The sequence below is a fragment of the Giraffa tippelskirchi genome, chromosome 2 (assembly GCF_054371585.1).
Source record: "Giraffa tippelskirchi isolate mGirTip1 chromosome 2, T2T-mGirTip1v1.2.pri, whole genome shotgun sequence".
Taxonomy (NCBI): domain Eukaryota; kingdom Metazoa; phylum Chordata; class Mammalia; order Artiodactyla; family Giraffidae; genus Giraffa; species Giraffa tippelskirchi.
The window spans coordinates 170,184,686-170,204,251 of NC_137276.1; the positions used below are offsets into that span (position 1 = coordinate 170,184,686).

General features: G+C 37.9%; 1 protein-coding gene and 1 long non-coding RNA gene across 11 annotated transcripts in view; one reads left to right on the plus strand and one right to left on the minus strand.

Moving 5' to 3' along the window:
- Positions 1–19,566, plus strand: part of LOC145538953 (uncharacterized) — a 136,105-nt gene that overhangs the window by 42,461 nt on the left and 74,078 nt on the right. The window lies entirely within an intron of this gene.
- CFAP91 (cilia and flagella associated protein 91) overlaps positions 4,407–19,566 on the minus strand; it is a 100,163-nt gene continuing 85,003 nt past the window's right edge. For all 10 annotated transcript variants that reach the window (XR_014077350.1, XR_014077349.1, XR_014077348.1 and 7 more), the window contains one exon: positions 4,407–4,735. The gene's annotated coding sequence lies outside the window, so the exon portion shown is untranslated. The remainder of the gene's footprint in view (positions 4,736–19,566) is intronic.

The following is a 19,566-nucleotide window of genomic DNA, read 5'->3' on the forward strand; positions in this document are numbered from 1 at the left end:
ACCCCACTGCCTACCCTAAATCTAAGTTTTCCAAGTCTGGCACCAAAAGCTGCTGGGTTAGAAGACTACCATTTTGCTGACTGAGCTAGGTGAGGGGTTGGGGGGGTGGGGGGGTACTAGACTTAAGCTATTCTTACGTAAATCTTCAGCAGGTTTTCAATTTTTTTGTCCATCTTTGGTAGATTTCTATCACCCTAAAATAGGTGCTTTTGACAGTTTTGTCCAGTTATATACTTTTTTTTTTTGTAAAGTGGATTGCTGACCTCTTCTTTGTCATAATTGGAAGCTGACTGTAATTGTTTTAATATAATATATTTAATCTTTATTTAAAATAAAAACAGTGAAAATATCTCTGCATCTTCTCTAAATCCTCTGTTGGTTTCTCAGGTTGTCGAATGCTGTTTGTGCAAAGATAAATGGGATAAGTCCCTTTCAGGATATAATACAGAGATCCCTTACTCCTTTTATGACTTTCCTGATTTCTTGATAATATTCACCAGTTGAATCATAAAAATTTAAATATTATTTACTTGAAATTAATGTTATAAACTAGAATTATGTTCTTAAAAACTCATACCATAAAATACCAGGACATCATAAATGCTTTCCAAAACCACACAAATGTTTGCTTTGGGCTTCCCTGATAGCTCAGTTGGTAAAGAACCTGCCTGCAATGCAGGAGATCCCGGTTTGATTCCTGGGTCGGGAAGATCCACTGGAGGAGGGATAAGCTACCCACTCCAGTATTCTTGGGCTTTCCTTGTGGCTCAGCTGGTACAGAATCTGCCTGCAATACGGGAGACCTGGGTTTGATCCCTGGGTTGGGAAAATCCCCTGGAGAGGGAAAGGCTACCCACTCCAGTCTTCTGGCCTGGAGAATTCCATGGACCTTATAGTCCATGGAGTCGCAAAGAGTTAGACACAACTGAGTGACTTTCACAACCTAATACTCACAAACCTTAGGTATGTAGAAATTCATGCAGTAAATGCTTATTGAGAGATTAGTAATGTGCCAGAGATTGTGCCAGGCACCAGGATATAAACAGATGAACGTATGAGATACAGCTCCTGCCCTCCCCTTCAAAATATCATTGAAACCTGTACTGAAGACATGTCTTCCATGGTAAATCTCTCTGAATGGTAAATGCTTGGGGAGGGACAGTGTCTTTGGAAAGTCTTCTCCAATTCTAAACCGTGAATGCACATCAGATCACTTAGAAAGATTTTTTTTTTTTAAAAAGATACTCCTGATTTGCTCCTTTTCTAAAGATCCATCTTAATTGGTCTAGAGAGAGGCTGAAGAGCCAATTTTTTAAAGTATTCAGATGATTTTAACATGCAGCCACAGTTGAGAACTGGCCCTTGTTCCCAGTTTTCTTAATATTTGATACCTACAATAAAAGATTTTATTTTCTTGGGCTCCAAAATCACTGCAGATGTTGACTGCAGCCATAAAATTAAAAGACACTTGCTCCTTGGAAGAAAAGCTATGACCAACCTAGACAGCATATTTAAAAGCAGAGACATTACTCTGCCGACAAAGGTCCATCTAGTCGAAGCTATGTTTTTTTCAGTAGTCATGTATGGATGTGAGAGTTGGACTATAAAGAAAGCTGAGCACTGAGAAACTGATGCTTTTGAAGTGTGGTGTTGGAGAAGACTCTTGAGAGTCCCTTGGACTACAAGGAGATCAAACCAGTCAATCCTAAAAGAAATCAGTCCTGAATATTCACTGGAAGGGCTGCTACTGAAGCTGAAGCTCCAATACTTAAGCCACCTGATGCAAAGAACTGACTCCTTAGAAAAACCCTGATGCTGGGAAAGGTAGAAGGGAGAAGGGGATGACACAGGATGAGATGGTTGGATGACATCACCAACTCGATGGACATGAGTTTGAGCAAGCTCCAGGAGATGGTGAAGGACCGGGAAGCCTGGCGTGCTGCAGTGCATGGGATCGCAGAGTCGGACACGAATGAGCAACTGAACTGAATAAAAGATAACTCCTTCAGTGGTTTTAGTTTTCTGGGAAATTCTTCTGTCATCTGGTAGTGGGGGATCCCTTACTGTCAACACTTTAAGATTCTACAGAACATGGGGCACTCACTCCTCCCACTTCCCCACTTAGGACAGCATATCTGTATTCTCTCTCTTACTCTTCTTCAAGTGAGATGGAGAAACTCATCTGATGGTTAGAGACTGAAATCTACTGGGCTACCTTCCATGTATGTTGCTGCATAAAAGCACTCCAAGTCTTAGCAGATGCAACTGTACTCCCAGGTGGGTACCAGGACCTAGAGTTGAGGAGAGGGATGAGGGTTCGTAGTAGGAGCTGCCCGAAACTAACATACTCAGAATTCAATTTGTCTGAGAGCTCTGTACTTCAGGAATTTGGACTCCCCAACAATTTCATGCCAATAGTTTCTCATCCCCAAAAGATCCTTTACTCACACGACAAACTTCTTCCTTGGACTGTACCTTGCCTATTTCTAAGCATTTTGAAGAGAGGCAATGCCTTTGTCAAAAAGCACACGGATGCGCAGTAACTAATTATGCTTCCACCCAAAAACCATTTCCTACCTCAGAAATTAGTTTGTTGTGATTGTACATTACTACTGACTGTACTAGTGAAGCAGCCCTAACCCACTTCATGGCTCCAGCTGTCATGAGCACAGGGCTTTAAACACAAGTTTTGCTCATCACTCAGGATGTTTTGTTTCCAAGAGCAAAGACAAAGGTGGGGGTGTTTCGACTCAAGTCATAAAAAAACAGAGTTGCCAGTATCAGGAAAAAGCTTTCCTTTCTTAGTAAATTTCAATTAGCTAATGAGAATTTTGTAATATCTTATAGTTTTTTTGTCTAAACACAAAGCTTAGTTTAGAAGATGATATAAGGATAAAAAGATTTTTTAGAAAATATTCTATTGTAAGTTTCATTATATGTTCTTTATTATAAGCTGCTTTAAATCCTTTATTAAAGTAGGTATTGATTTTATAGTTCACTGTGGTATAGCAGGGATGGGCAAACTATGGCTCAGGGACCAAATCTCGCCTGCCAGTTTTTTTATAAAAAGCTTATTTTTGGAACACAGCAATGTTCATTCGTTACCCTTTTCTGTCCTAAAATGGCAGAGTTGAGTAGTTGCAACAGAGGTCATCTTCCCTGCAAAGTCTAAAATAGTTACTAACTGGCTCTTTATGGAAAGTCTCATGTTCCCTGCTGTACCACATTCTTCCTCCCACCTTCTTTCCCATCATCCAACTCATGTCTTCTCATTTTGTCTTCCTGATTTTTCATTTCAAAAGTGAATAATACCTTTACCAAGTTAATGTTAGCATTTAAAAAATATATTTATTTATTTGGCTGCACCAGGTCTTAGTTGCAACATGTGGAATCTTTCATTGTGGCATGTGAACCTCTTAGTTTTGGCATGTGGGATCTAGTTCCCTGACCAGGAATTGAACTCAGGCCCCCTGCATTGGGAGTGTGGAATCTTAGCCACTGGACCACCAGGAAAGACCCAGGGTTAGCATTTTTAAAGGAACAGAATAAATTCAGTTGCCGCTTAATTGTACACCACTTTTCTGTTGATCAGTGATCCTCAGGGCAAACAAAACAAAAAAGGTAAAAATGTTGCCCCAGTTGTAGTTTTCCTCAGATAAGGTAAAATTTCAGGTTTGTATGATCCGGTATTTTTTTCAGCTGAGAAAAATTGTTATTATAACTTTGATTATTGTTTCTGTTTTGGTTTCTTCTTTAAGAATTCTAGTTGCTTGTAGGATCGGTCATTCGGGGCTAACCTCTGTTCTTATTAATCCTTGCTTCAGTTTTCTAAGGGCCATTTCTTTTTGCATCCTATTAAAAACACCGAACAGATAGTCTGAAGCTTTTCTTGTTTCCATAGTAAGATATTTTCTAAGATAGGCTTTTATTCTGTGTTCACATAACATACACTTTCTTTTGTAAGTTCTTTACATGAGTCCCATGTTGATTTTTTTGTGGATGCTTTTGGTTATTGTTTTTCCTATTTTCTGATCTTTAAATGAGGAGAGATCCATTCAACCCCAACTCTTGTCAGCAAGTGGGATGGGCAGATAGCTCTCCAGCAGCACCCTCTCCATGGGTGTTTCATGAATATACCTCTCAGAGCTAAAGCTCAATGGTAACTTGACGTGACATTGCATGGATATATTAGGGCTTATTTTTCTGTTTCTCTGTAGACAGATGTTTGGATTTCCAGTTCTGGGCCAGCATAAGTAGTACTGCTATGGCAGTCTTGTCACACCTGTTAGTGCACATACTTGGCATTTCTACTGGACAGTGAAATCCTGGGTCATGGGGATTGCATATTTTCAACCTTAACAGATAATGCCAATACACTCTGAATAACAAACCAAAACCACTTAAGATATATTCAGTAACTTTTTTGTTTACTGATTTATATTTGACTCAACAAGCCAGTATATCTTTGTAGTGAATGAAATGTTGAAATGAGACATGAGAAAATTTTCTCTTTAAGTAGAGCATCTAGGAAATACCAGAGAGAATAAAGCTCCTTCATTTGATTGTTATTACTGAAAATCACTTTAAATCATTGGGAGTTTAAAGAAAAGAAATCTGTTTCCTCATGCATCACCCACTGACAAGCCCTAAGAGCTGCACATCTCGGAAGAAGGGCAGACAACTGGAATTCTCTATGACGATGATTTGTACAGCTTCTCTTTAAAAAGATCATAGTCTGTAAAAAAAACACACACACAAATTTTTATGATTATGTCATCTTTCTAGAAACAACCATTATCAGATCAACATATCTGAAAAATTACTGTGATACAATTACAGAGTCCAGATATAGCTCAGTTCTGCCGCTTTTGGGCCCCATGATCTGAACATTTCCTAGCTCACAGGGTCTCAGTTTCTAAATTCTAGCACTTAAAAAAACTTTACATTAACTGGGTTATAACTGGAAAATTAATACATACACATTGTAAAAAAAAAAAAAAATTGAGACTACAAAAGGACAGAAACATGAGGAAAGTAAGCCTCTTTCCCTTCAGTCTGACCTCCAGTCCTCAGTTTATGCCCAGCTATAGTTACTTACCAAGATCTTGTTGATCTTTCCAGGGTTATTCTGTGTATATGCAGGCATAATACATCTATGTACATGGTTGTATATACACATAGATATTTCTAACTTTTAACTATAGAACATGACACATAAAGGAAAGTATAAAAAAATCAATGTGCAACTTAATGAATAAATGTGTACTACTAATCTCTGTAGATATCACCCAGGTCAAGAAACCCCATAAGCTCCCATTTAGTCCCAATTACAACCCTCTCCCTACCCTCTAAAAATAATCACTATTCTGCAATACAGTAGTTTAGTGCTGATTTTGACCTTGATATAGTCTCATACTGTAGATTTTTCTTAATCTGGCTTTTTTCAATTCTTATTTTATTTTTGAGATTCATCCATGTGTTTATATTTAGTTCTTCATTTTTTTATCTGCTGTAGAATAGGAATTAACAGACTTTTTCTTCAAAGGGCCTGACAGTAAATATTTTAGACTTTATGGGCCAAAATACAAAAGTGCGCATATTATGTAGGTACTAAAATAACAAGAAAGAAAACAAATTCATCGATAAAACTCAAAAGATAGTAATAATAATTGACTACAGGTTTTTTTTTTTGCAATACAAGTCGCCTGAAGAAAAGAATGAAACTCTTATTTAGGGAACACCATTTTGATTAATTGGGGTTCAGATACTAAAACTGACTGCAGATGATCATATGTTAATGGTGATGTGCAATGAGACTTTCCCCTATTTCAGTTTTGAAAATGTTTTTTAGACAAATATATGATATCATTTATATGTGGAATCTAATAAACAGTACAAATGAACTTATTTACAAAACAGAAACAGACTCACAGACATAGGAAAGAAACTCAACCAAAGATGAAAGGGGCAAAGGAGGGATAAATTAGGAATGTGTGATTAATAGATACACACTACCATGTATAAATAAACAACAAAGATTTACTGTATAGCCAGGGAACTATATTCAGTAGCTTGCAATAACATATAATGGAAAACAATTTTAAAACCAAATCTTTTTGCTGTACCCCTGAAACCAACACAATCAACTATATTTCAATTTCAGAAAAGTCTTTCACAGATAGGTGCTGGCAATACTCATCTCAATCCATAAACATATGCTTTTTTTAAAAAAATAATTTTTATTTATTTTTGACTGTGCTGGGTCTTCACTGCTATGTGGGCTTTTCTCTAGTTGCAGAGAGCAGGGGCTACTCTACTTTTGGCGTGCAGGTTTCTCATCGCAATGGCTTCTCTTGTTGCGGAGAACAGACTCTAGAGCGTGCAGGCGTCAGTAGTTGTGGCATGTGGGCTCAGTAGTTTTGGCTCCTAGACTCTAGAGCACAGGCTCAATAATTGTGTATGGGCTTTATCTTCCTGGATCAGAGATCAAACCTATGTCTCCTACATCAGCAGGCAGATTCCTTATCACTGAGCTACCAGGGAAGCCCAAGCATATCCTTTTAATTGTGCATATTTATTGCCTGGAAGGCACTTACAGAATTCCAATAGCTTCTTCTCTTGATATTTAAGGCCTTTTAGCACATCATTACAATGTAGATTAATCACTTCCAATTGAAGGTTAGGTGGACATGCTTCCATTGCACACTAAAATAACTTTGATATATGGAAATTTCCTTTGCACTTGTTTCAAGCTCTCAAAAGTGTTCCTGGAATTATAGTTTAAGTTCAGAAAATACATTCACTGCAAATATGCATGGGAATAGAGACCTTATTTTTTTAGCTTTTGCAGCAGGGGAAGTATATAAAGTAGCTTACCATTATTTGTGATTCAGACAATGTTAGTTGTCACTGAAATGACTTTACTATAGTATAAATTCTGCATATAAGCTGTGTTACTTTGTAATTTTAGGTTGGATTCATTAAAAAAATAATACCAAGTCTGCAGCAAAAGCTGATTCCAAAGTCACTCAGTATTCCATGATAGTCGTTGAGGGTAGCTTTCTTAGAAAAATCTCAATCTTGTTTCGAGTTCAAAAAAAATCACACTACAGTGTTACCATTGCTAAGCCATCGAACATCAGAGTCATAGGGCAATGTAGATATTCTGCTATTTCTGACCAAAGAAAAAATCATGGAACATGAATTAACAATGATTAAATCCTCAAGACTGAGTGAGGATCACATTAACACAGCTAGGTAAATAACACATGATAGATCCAAACATTTTTCCATTAGTAAAAGAGTTGTCTACCAAAACCCTAAAGCTCTGGGGGAAAATCGGCCTTACATTTGGGGCTCCTCTAGATTCCAATCCATACCCCCCCACCCCCCACCATAGACTCTTTAAAAGTCTTGCTGGTTTCTGTTTCCCCTAGTAAAGTCTTGTGTCTAGTCGTTACCAATGCCCAGAGGGGGAATAAATGGCCAGTGATCACAGATCACTTAGGAAGAACTCTTTCCTGTCTACCCTTGAGTTCATTGAGTCCCCTTTATTTCCACAGCTTTTCCCTGTCTTGTAAAAATGACACTTACAATATATCAATTATTTTTTCTAATTGTTGCAGCTACCTACTATAGCCTTCCCAGCATCAGAAGAGGTCTATTTTCTGTTTTAATTTCTGTTAATTTAATTTCCTTCCTTTTACTTTTTTTGCATCTAATTTCTTTTTCTAACTTCTAAAAAAGGATACTTAATCTTATTTTCATCTTTTCTGTTCTAATAAATGCCTTTAAGCCTACAAATTTCCTTCCAAGCAACACATCAGCAGCATTTCACAAACTGGATATTTACATAGCATTTTTGTCATTTTTCAACTCAAAATATTTTCTAGTTTCTGTTATGACACTTCCTTTGAACAGATTATTTACATGTGCATTTCTTAATTTCCAAACATATTACAATTATCTTGTCATTGATTTCTAGTTTCATTGCTTTTTTTTAAATCAGAGGACACACAGGCATGATTTCAACTCTTTGAAATGGTTGATACCTGTTTTATGACACAGTATATAATAAGTTTTTGCAAATGTTCTATGCGTGCTTAAAAATAATATGCATCCTGGAGTTGCTGGGTATAGTATTCTAAAATGCCCATTTAAGTTTCTTAACTATGTATCTCAAATCTTCCATTTGTTAATGTTTTTTTTTTCCTCTGCTCAGTATATCAGTCCCTGATACAGATTAACATTTCCTAGAATCATGTTGTTGTTCAGTCGTCCAGTTATGTCCGTCTCTTTGCCACCCAGTGCACTATAGCACACCAAGCTTTCTTGTCCTTCACCATCTCCTGGAGCCTGCTCAAACTCATGTCCATTGAATCGGTGATACCGTTGAATCATCTCATCCTGTTGTCCCCTTCTCCTCCTACCTTCAATCTTTCCCATCATCCGGGTCTTTTCCAGTGAGTCAGCTCTTCGCATCAGGTGGCCAAAGTATTGGAGTTTCAACATGAGCATCAGTCCTTCCAATGAATATTCAGGGTTGATTTCTTTTAGGATTGACTGGTTTGGTCTCCTTGCAGTCCAAGGGACTCTCAAGAGTCTTCTCCAACACCACATTTAAGAGCATTAGTTCTTCGGCACTCAGCCTTCTTTATGATCCAACTCTCACATCCATACATGACTACTGGAAAAACCATAGCTTTGACTAGACGGACCTTCATTGGCAAAGTGATGTCTCTGCTTTTTAATATGCTTTCTAGGTTCTCCATATCCTCTCCAACATTGTTTTTTTAGGTCTTCATAGAACCATTCAACTTCAGCTTCTTCAGCATTAGTGGTTGGGGCAGAGACTTGAATTACTGTGATACTGAATGGTTTGCTCTGGAAATGAACAGAGATCATTCTGTTGTTTTTGCGATTACACCCAAGTATTGCATTTTGGACTCTTTTGTTGACTATGAGGGCTACTCCATTTCTTTTAAGGGATTCTTGCCCACAGTAGTAGATGTAACGGTCATTAGAATTAAATCCTCACATTCCCATCCATTTTAGTTCACTGATTCCTAAAATGTTGATGTTTACTCTTGCCATCTCCTGTTTGATCACTTCCAATTTACCTTGATTCATGGACCTAACATTCTGGGTTCCTACGCAGTATTGTTATTTACAGCCTCGGACTTTACTTTCACCACCAGACACATCTACAACTGGGCACTGTTCCCACTTTGGCTCCATCTTTTCATTCTTTCTGGAGCTATTTCTCGGCTCTTCTCCATAGCATATTGAACACCTACTGACCTGGGGAGTTCATCTTTCAGTGTCCTATCTTTTTGCCTCTTCATACTATTCATGGGGTTCTCAGGGCAAGAATGCTGAAGTGCTTTGTCATTCCCTTCTCCAGTGGACCACGTTTTGTCAGAACTCTCCACTATGGCCTGTCTGTCTTGGGTGGCCCTACACAGCATAGCTTATAGTTTCATTGAGTTAAGACAAGGATGTGATCCATGTGATTAGTTAGTTTTCTGTGAATGTGGTTTTCATTCTGTCTGCCCTCTGATGGATGAAGATAAGAGGCTTATAGAAGCTTCCTGATGGGAGGGTCTGGCTGAAAAACTGGGTCTTGCTCTGGTGGGCAAGGCCATGCTCAGTAAACCTTTAATCCAGTTTTCTGCTATGGGTGGGACTGTGTTCCCTCCCTGCAGTTTGGCCTCCTCCAAAAAAGCCATGTTACTAGATATATTAAAATTGTGAATCACTTTGCCTTCCCAGTTAATTAAACCTGAAGTGTCCCTCTTTTGCTCTAATAAGTGCTTTCTGGCTTAAAACCTTCTTTGTTATTAATATAGTTACATCAGCTTTCTTGTGGATGATGTTTTCATGGTATCTTTTACTCTTTTTGTAACCATTCTGAGTATTTAGACTTTATATATGTCTCATAAAATTTTAGGTATACAATTGAGTTTTTTTTAATTGTCTGACAAATCGATTTTGAGCATTTAATCTATCTACATTTAGTGTAATTAATGACAAATCAGTGATAAATACCTATCATTTTATTCAGTGCTTTCTATTGGTTCTGTTTCCTTTTTCTCTCCTTTCTGTCCTCCTTTTGCATTGAATGTTTTTTGTTTATTCCATTTTCTTCTATTGGTTTAAATGTCACACATGTTTTCAGCATCCTTTAGGAGTTACCCTAAAGGATATAAAATGTTTCCTTGAGTTATCAGTCATGTTAGATGATACGTTTATCCTCCTAGACAAAGCAAGTGCCTTAGGATAATTTAATCCATCTATGCCCTTTCTAACTTACATACTGCTATTGTTGTGTAACTGAGTTGCTGCCATTGTTGCTGTTTCTTATTATTGTTGTTATATACAGTCAATATATATTTATCCATATGTTAATCCTTCATTTATCTCCAGCCTGCCAATTTTCCTTCTGCTTAAAGAACATCTCATAGTGACAAATTTTCTGTTTCACTTATCTGAAAATGTCTTTTTACTGTCATTCTCAAAGAATATTTTTGCAAGGTATAGAATTCTACTTTATTAATACCATTTAAGCATACTGAATATATCATTCCATTATTTTTCTGTTTTTGTTTCGGGTGAGAAGTTAACTGTCAGCATAATTGTTGCTCTTCTGAAGGTAATTCATCTTTTCTTTCTCAACACTTTTAAGATTTCTTTTCAGTAGTCATATTAAAACGTATATAGACATAGATTTCTTTTTGTCTACTCCAGGTTAAGAAGCCTTCTAAACATTGGCTTTTATCAGTTTCAGAAAATTCATATTTTATATAATTTCTCAACACATATCTTCTGTTAGAAGTCACAGTTCTTGAATCAGTAGTCCACGCCTACTATCCTTCTGTCCCTTCCCAAGGATTAAGTTGTCCTACCTCTATCCTCTCCTGTAGTTTCCAACTCTTTGGCTCTCTGATTCTTTCTACATAAATTATTCTGATCTTCTACTTTGCTAGTTTTCTCTTCAGCTGTATATATCCTGCTCTTTGAGTTTCTAATGTTGACTGCTATATTTTTAAATTCTAGAATTTCTGCTTTCTTCAAAATCTGCTATATATTGTTTTTTTAAGTCATTTCTTATTCTCTTAAAAATTTCAATATTGACTTTCATTTCTTTGAACATACTAAGTGCCTTAGCTCAGGATGCCAGAACAAAATACCTTAGACTAGGTAGCTTAAATAACAGAAACATATTTTCTTCTTCTTTCCTTTTTAAAATGAGAACTCTTATTATTTACTCTTTTTCATATGTAACAAACAGCAATGTTGATTATATTTATCATGTTTATTTCATCCCTGGTACTTATTTACCGTAACTGAAAGTTTATACCTTTTAATTGCATTTATCCAATTTCCCCTTTTCCTCCTACACCTCTGGTAACCACAAATCTGATCTCTTTTTCTGAGTTTGTGTTTAAAGTATACTTGACCTACCAAATTATGTTAGTTCCAGTTACACAACAAAGTGATTCGATTTTTCTACACATGTCAAAATGATGAGCATGATAAGTCTGGTTATGATCTGTCACCATGCAAAGATATAAAATAATTATTGACTATATTCTCCAAACTATATATTTCATACCTGTGACTCATTTATTTTGCAGCTAGAAGTTTGTACCTCTTATCTCCCTCACCTATTTCTCTCTCCCACCCACCCCTTCCCTTCTGGAAACAATGGCAACCACCTGTTTGTCTCTGTAGCTATGACTCTGTTTCTATATGGTTATATTTTCTGTTTCCTTTTGTTTTTTAGATTTCACACGTAAGTGAAATCAGACAGTATTTCTCTTTCTCTGTCTGATTTATTTCACTTAGCATAATAGTCTCTGGTTCCATCCATGTTGTCACAAATGGCAAAGTTTCCTTCTTTCTTATGAGCAATATTCCACTGTGTATATTTACCACATCTTTATTCATTCATTTACTAATGGGTACTTATGTTACTTCTACAGCTTAACAATTGTAAATGCTGCTGCTATGAAAATAGGGGTACACATACCTTTCCTAATTAGTGTTTTCATTTTCTTTGGATAAATACCAGCAATGGAATTGCTGGATCATACAGTGGTCTATTTTTAATTTTTTGAGGAATCTCCATACTGTTTTCCATAGTGGCTGTACCAATTGACATTCTTGCTGACAGTGCATGAGATTCTCTTTTCTCCACAACTTCACCAACACTTGTTATTTGTGGTCTTTTTGATAACAGCCATTCTGACAAATGTGAGATATGAAGTGATACCTCATTGTGGTTTTGATTTCTCTGATTATTGATGTTGAGGATCTTTTCAGGTGCCTGTTGGCCATCTGTGTGTCTATTTTGGAAAGTCTACTCAGATCCTCTATTATTTTTTTTTTTTAAGTTATGTGACTTCTTCATGTCTTGGATATTAACCCCTTATATGTATGTAAATATATATATTTATAAATTTGCAAATGTATTGCAAATATGTATAAATTTTCAAATGTCTTTGCCCATTCAGTATGTGGCCTTTTCATTTTGTTGATAATTTCTTTCACTGTGCAAAAGAGTTTTAGTTTGATGTGGTCCTATTTATTTATTTTTGCTTTGGTTCCCTTGTGCCTCTCTCTCTCTTTATATATATAAAATGAAGGTTAGCGTCAAAGAACATCCTGCTTATGTTTTCTTCTAGAAGTTTTATGGTTTCAGGTCTTATATTTATTTTTGTGCATAGTGTGAGGAAGTAGTCCAGTTTCTTTTCTGTGTAGCTGTCCCCAACACTGTTTATTGAAAAAGCTGCATTTTCCCCATTGTATATTCTTGCCTCCTTTGTTGTAGATTAATTGCCCATATAAGTGTAGATTTACTGGGTTTTCTGTTCTTTTCCATTGATCCATTTGTCCATTTTTATGCCAGGACTATAAAGTTCTGATTACTGTAGCCCTGTAGTATAGTTTGAAATCAGGGTGTTATGATACCTCTAGCTTTATTCTTCTCAAGATTGTTTTAGTTATTAGAAATTTATTTTCTCACAGTTCTGGAGGGTTGAAGTCCAAGATCAGGTGCCAGCATGATCAGTTTCTGGGGAGAACTCTCTTCATGGCTGTAGATGGCTGCCTTCTTGCTATGTCCCATCTAATTCTAATTCTATCTCACAGTCCTCATTTCCAAATGACATCATACAGGAGGTTAGGGCTTCAACATACGAATTTTGGGAAGACACAGTTTACTGTATTGCATTCCACCTAAGCCTCCCGAAATCATGTTCTTCTCACATGCAGGATACATTCGTTCCATCTCAACAGCCCCCAAAGTCTTAATTCATTCAGGCACCAATTCTAAGATCTGAAATCCAAATTCTCATCTAAATCAGAAATGAGTGAGACTCAAAGGTATGATTCTTCCAGAGGCAATATTCCTCTCCAGCTATGAACCAGACACATTATGCACTTCCAAAGTGCAGTGGTGGGACAGGCATAGGAAAGATATTCCCATTCCAAAAGGGAGAAATCAGAAGGAAGAAAGGAATAACAGGTCCCAAGCAAGTCCAAGGCCTAGCTAGACAAATTCTATTGGATCTTAAAGCTTGAGCTTAATTCCCTTTGGTGCAATGTCCTGCCTTCTAGGTCCACTGGGATGGCAGCATTACTCCATGGCTCTGGGAGTGGCCCCATCCCTCCAGCTCTGCTGTCCCCCATCTCCATGGCCACTTTGGGGATCCAGGTAGGGTGCCATAGGAAGTCCTGTCCTTCAGTTCTGGGCAGAGGCCATCTGACCTGTTGAAACTGAAGCAGTGGTTGATAAGCTCTGAATCGCCTTCAGCATTAGTTTTCGCTCTTCTTACATAACGGTGCACATTTGCAGCCTAACGGCTCTATTGCATAACCCTGTCAAACCCAACAAGTCTGACAGCCTTCCTTCATTTCATAGTGTATCCATTTCTTCATTTCAAACTGGCAGTGTTCCTACTCTTACAATTCCATAGACTCTATTAGATAGTTGTTCAGCTATACCCTTAGAATTCTTTTTTCAGAATGGACTTTCTCACTTTTTGAAATATGGCTAGGCTGAGAATTTTCCAAATCTACAAATCCTTGTTTTTTTGCTTAACAATTCCTTCTCCAGTTTATCTCTCTCCTTTCATATTTTACCATAAAAGCAGTCAGAAGGAGCCAAGTTGCTCCTTCAACGCTTTGCACAGATATCTTCTCAGCTAAATATCCAGTTTCATTGCTTAGAAGTTCTATCTTCCACAAAACACTGGAACACAGTTCAGCCAAGTTCTTTGCCACCTTATAATATGGATTGCCCTTCCTCCAGTTTCCAGTAACACATACCACATTTCCATCTAACACCTGGCCAGAATTGCCCTTAATATCCACATTCCCAGCATGCACCTCAAAAATCTTCCCATCTCTACACATTGTCTAGTTCCAAAGTTGCTTCCACACATTTAGGTATTGTTACAGCAGCTTCACTCTTGGTACCAAAATCTGTCTTGGCTTGGACTGCCATAACAAAATATCATGCACTGGGTGGTTTAAACAACAAAAATGTATTCTCTCACAGTTCTAGAGGCTAGAAGTGTATAGCAGTAAGCATAGTTATTCTAAAGTCTAATAATTCCAATTTTAGATCCCTTTAGGTTTGTTTCTATTATCTGTACTTTCTGCTACTTGTTTAAGTTGTCATGTACCTGTATATCCTTCATGTACCTGTATATCCTTGTGTTTGGAACTTGTTCATGAAAAATTCTGAAAATAAATTGAGGTCTAGGATGATGCCAACTTTCTCCAAGGAAAATTTAAGTTTTCTTTCTGACAATTTCTTTGAGGCAACAGGAATCAAGGATCTTTTAAATTCATTTTGTGCAACTGAGGGTTTTGGGGATCATTCAGGTGATTAGAAGCTAAACTGTAGTCTATTCAAGGATGGTTACTTCTAATGAACACTTTCTACTGGGGCACAGCCTTGTGGAGCCCCAGCCTAAATGGAGGATGTTCACCAGGGTTTCAACCTTGACTCGTTTTTGTCCCTCTGGTCTTATAAAGCTTGTGAAAGCACTGCTCAGCTTTTCAGCCACCTATTATGAGAATAATTATTAATCTTATTAAATTTGCATGTAGAAATAGTGACTACTCTAACATTAAGGCTGATTTACTATTTAAATTTGTTTATTTTATATTGGAGTATAGTTGCTTAACAGTATTGTGTACATTTCAGGTGTACAGCAAAGTGACTGAGTTATACATACTTACGTATCTATTCTTTCTCAGATTCTTTTCCCATGTAGGTTTTTATGAGTACTGAGCAGATTCCCTGTGCTATACAATAGGTCTTTGTTGGTTACCTATTTTAATACAGCAGTGTGTCTGTGTGTGTATATACATATATATATATGTCAATCTCAAACTCCCAATTTATCCCTCCTCCACCACTGTTCCTCACTGATAAGCATAACTTATTTTTTGATTGAGTTTTTTTATATTGAGCTTCATGAGCTGGTTGTAAATTTTGGAAACCTATCCCTTTTTGGTCGCAGTGCTTGCAAATATTTTCTCCCATTCTGTGGGTTGTCTTTTTGTTTTGTTTATGGTTTCCTTTGCTGTGCAAAAAGCCTTTGAGTTTAATTTCCCATTTATCCATTTTTGTTATTTCCAATACTCTTCGAGATGGACTGAAAAAGTTATTGCTGTGATTTATGTCCGAGTAGTCTGCCTGTGTTTTCCTCTGAGTTTTATAGTATCTGACCTTACATTTAGGTCTTTAGTGTATTCTGAATTTACTTTTGTGTATAGTGTTAAAGAATCCTTTAATTTCATTTTTTACATGTAGCTATCCAGTTCAGTAAGCACCACTAACTGCAGAGACTGCTTTTTCTCCATTGTATATTCTTGCCTCCTTTGCTGTAGATTAACTGACCACAGGAGCAGGTTTATTTCTGGGCTTTTTATCTAGTTCCATTGATCTATATTTCTTTTTTTTTTTTTGCCAGTACCATACTTTTCTTTCTCCTGCTACTTTTTTTTTTTTTTTTTTTTTAGGGAAAGGCTTTTTATTTTAAATACAGCAATGTGTACATGTCAGTCCCAAACTCCTAATCTATCCCTCTCAGCCCTCCCTCCTGGTAACCATAATTTTTTTCTCTAAGTCTGTGAGTCTGTTTCTGTTTTGTAGATAAGTTTCATTGTATCGTTTTTAAAAGATTCCATATGTAAGTGATACCATGATGATTTGTCTGAGTTTCCATGATATGATAATCTCCAGGTCCACCTATGTTGCTGCAAATGGCATTATTTCTTTCCTTTCTATGGCTGAGTAATATTCCATTGTATACATGAACCACATCTTTATCCATTCGTCTGTCGATGGACATTTCGGTTGCTTCCATGCCTTGATTACTGTAGACAGTGCTTTAATGAACAGTGGTGAATGTATACTTTTGAACTATGGTTTTCTCTGGATGTATGCCCAGGAGTGGAATTGCTGGATCACAGAGTAGTTCTATGTTTAATTTTTTAAGGAACTTCCATACTGTTTTCCATAGTGGCTGCACCAACCGACATTCCTACCAACAGTGTAAGAGGGTTCCCTTTTCTCCACACCCTCTCCAGCATTTACTGTTTTGTAGACTCCTTGATGGTGGCCATTGTGATTAGTGTGAGGTGATAATCTCATTGTAGTTTTGATTTGCATTTTTCTAATAATTAGTAATGAGCATCTTTTCATGTGCCTCTTGGCCATTGGCCATCTATATATGTTCTTTGGAGAAATGTCTATTTAGGCCTTCTTCCCTTTTTTTTTTGATTGGGTTGTTTGTGCTTTTGATACTGAGCTGTGTGAACTGTTTGTATATTTTGGAGGTTAATCCCTTGTCACTTACTTCATTTGCAAATATTTTCTTCCATTCTAAGGGTTGTCTTTCTGTCTCATTTATGGTTTCCTTTGCTGGGCAAAAGCTTTTAATTATGTTTCATTTATTTTTATTTTCATTACTCTAGGTGGTGGGTCAAAAAAGATCTTGCTGCAATTTATGCCAAAGAGTATTCTTTGTTTCCTCTAAGAGTTTTATAGTGTCTGGCTTTACATTTAGAGCTTTAATCTATTTTGAGTTTATTTTTGTATATGGTGTTAAGAGTGTTCTAATTTCATCCTTTTACATGTAGCATGTGTGCTGATGGGTAGGGCTTTGTTCCTGACCTGTTGGCTGTTTGGCCCAAGGCACCCACACTGAAACTTACGAACTGTGGGGTGGGGCCAGGTCTCAATGAGAAAATGGCAGCCTCGAGGAGCTTCACACCGATGAGTACTCCACAGAACTACTGCTGCCAGTGTTCTTATCCCCACAGTGTGCTGCGGTTGCTCCCCGCCTCTGCAGGAGACCTTCCAGTACCAGCAGATAAGCCTGGCCCAGTCTCTTATAGGTTACTGCTTTTCCCTTCGGTCACTGTGAGTCATGAGGCCCTGAATGCACCCTCCACACATAGAGCTGCTGTTCCCCCCAGTCCTGTGGAATTTCTCTGATCAAACCTTGCTGGCCTTTGAAGCTAGATTTTCGGGGGCTCCTCCTCCCACTGCCAGACCCCAAGGTAGGGAGCCTGACATGGAGCTCAGATCTTTCACTCATGTAGGAGAGCTTCTATGGTAAAATTATTTTCCAGTTATTGGGTCACCCATCTGGCATGTATGGGATTTGATTGTATTGCACCCCTCCAGTCATCTCATTGTGGCTTCTTCTTTGTCTTTTTGGATGCAGGGTATCTTTTTTGGTAGGTTCCAATGTTTTTCTGTCGATGGTTTTTTTCAGCAGTTAGTTGTGATTTTGATGTTTCCATAAGAAGAGGTAAACTCATGTCCTTCTACTCCACCATCCTGTCTCAGTGGTATGTCTCGGCTCATTGTTATAATTTATATTATTGCCTTAAGTCAGCCCTCATCACCTCCCTGGAGAATCCCATGGACTCACAAAGAGTCAGACATGACTGAGCGACTTTCCCTTTCACCATATCCGATCTTCCACCAGAAAACTGGGTCTTTATACATCCACAGGATGCTATGATATGCTGCCCAGATCACTGTTTCAAGACCAAAGCACTCAGTCCTTCATCCACCTGGAGCACTGGCTGGCAATACCTTACAGCTGAGTTCTTCCCAGTGCATGCTCAGATTCTTTCACTCACTCTCAAACATCAACTGGATAGGCAGAGATCCAAGGGACCCAATGGAGGAATTGCGCTTCTAAGGCTGATTTTTAACACAATAATAAGTTAGGCAAAATGCCTTGATTCTTGAATTTATATTATATAACTATTATATAGATATAACATTACATGTAAATATATGGTTTATATTTTCAATGATTTCAGAGGTTATTTCATTATTAATGAAAAACAAAGGATTTTATGCTGTAATTTACAGCCATAGTTTGGTATTTAAGAGTTCTTTATCTGTTTTCTCTCTGGTCTTTCTTAACTGCTCCCTCATCTCACCCTTCCTACCATCAGCCTCTGAGATTTAAGGTCCCAATAGATTTCCCTGCAGAGGGCCTCTTGATCACATGTTCATGTGTAAACCTTAAGGAAATTATTTGTGTAAGATTATACAGTTAGTAGTAGGCTGCCAACACCCAAACCTCCTCGATGCCAGGTTCAGATTGCCCTCTAAGCCTTAGTGCCTTCCCTAACCTGATAGTACACCCTCGAGGGTAAAATAGCAAACAGTGTGCCTCTTACCATGGGAGGGTTAAGGGAAAAATTACAGGTAAAGGTTCACTTTGTTCCCCTTCTCATGAAAATTTTACTCTGAACTCTCTAGCTCTGTTCTCCAGTAATCTGATAAGGTGGTGTATGTGTCAACTACGTCACTAAGCAACACTGGGCTTCCCAGGTAGTGCTAGTGGTAAAGAATCTGCCTGCCAATGCAGGAGACATAGGAGATGTGGGTTCGATCCCTGGGTTAGGAAGATCTCCTGAAGGAGGAAATGGCAACCCACTCCAGTATTCTTGCTTGGAAAATTCCATGGACAGAGAAACCTGGCGGGCTATGGTCCATGAGGCCGCAAAGAGTTGGACACCACTGAGCGACTGAGCACATGTAAGCAACATTACTTAAGGTGAGAATGACCCAATTAGTAACTAGCATCTGACTGGGAGGGATTTTAAATAAACTATTAATACCTAACAGGAAACTGTAATTTTGAGGTTTCCTGAGCGTGCTGACTTTTGTAACTGGGCAGATCCATTCGGGGGACCCTGAAAACTATGCCAATGCAATTATTATGAGAGAGACTGGTCCCAGGGCATGTAAACCAAGGCAGTTTCTGCACCCACCCAAGGTGAAGAAGCTCTTTTCCTTGCACCTGAGCTTTGTAACATGGGGACTAAAGGATTTTGATACATGGTCCTCTGTGTGGATTCAGCAAGAGCTCCTGCAGAAAGAGAGACCCCTGATGCTATGCTGCTGGAAGCTGTGGGGCCTTATGGCTTTCTGAGATTGATACTCAAATCATACCAAACATGGCCTGTGTTCATCTTGTGAGTATGAATGTTAGGTGCACCTAAGACCTGGCCTGT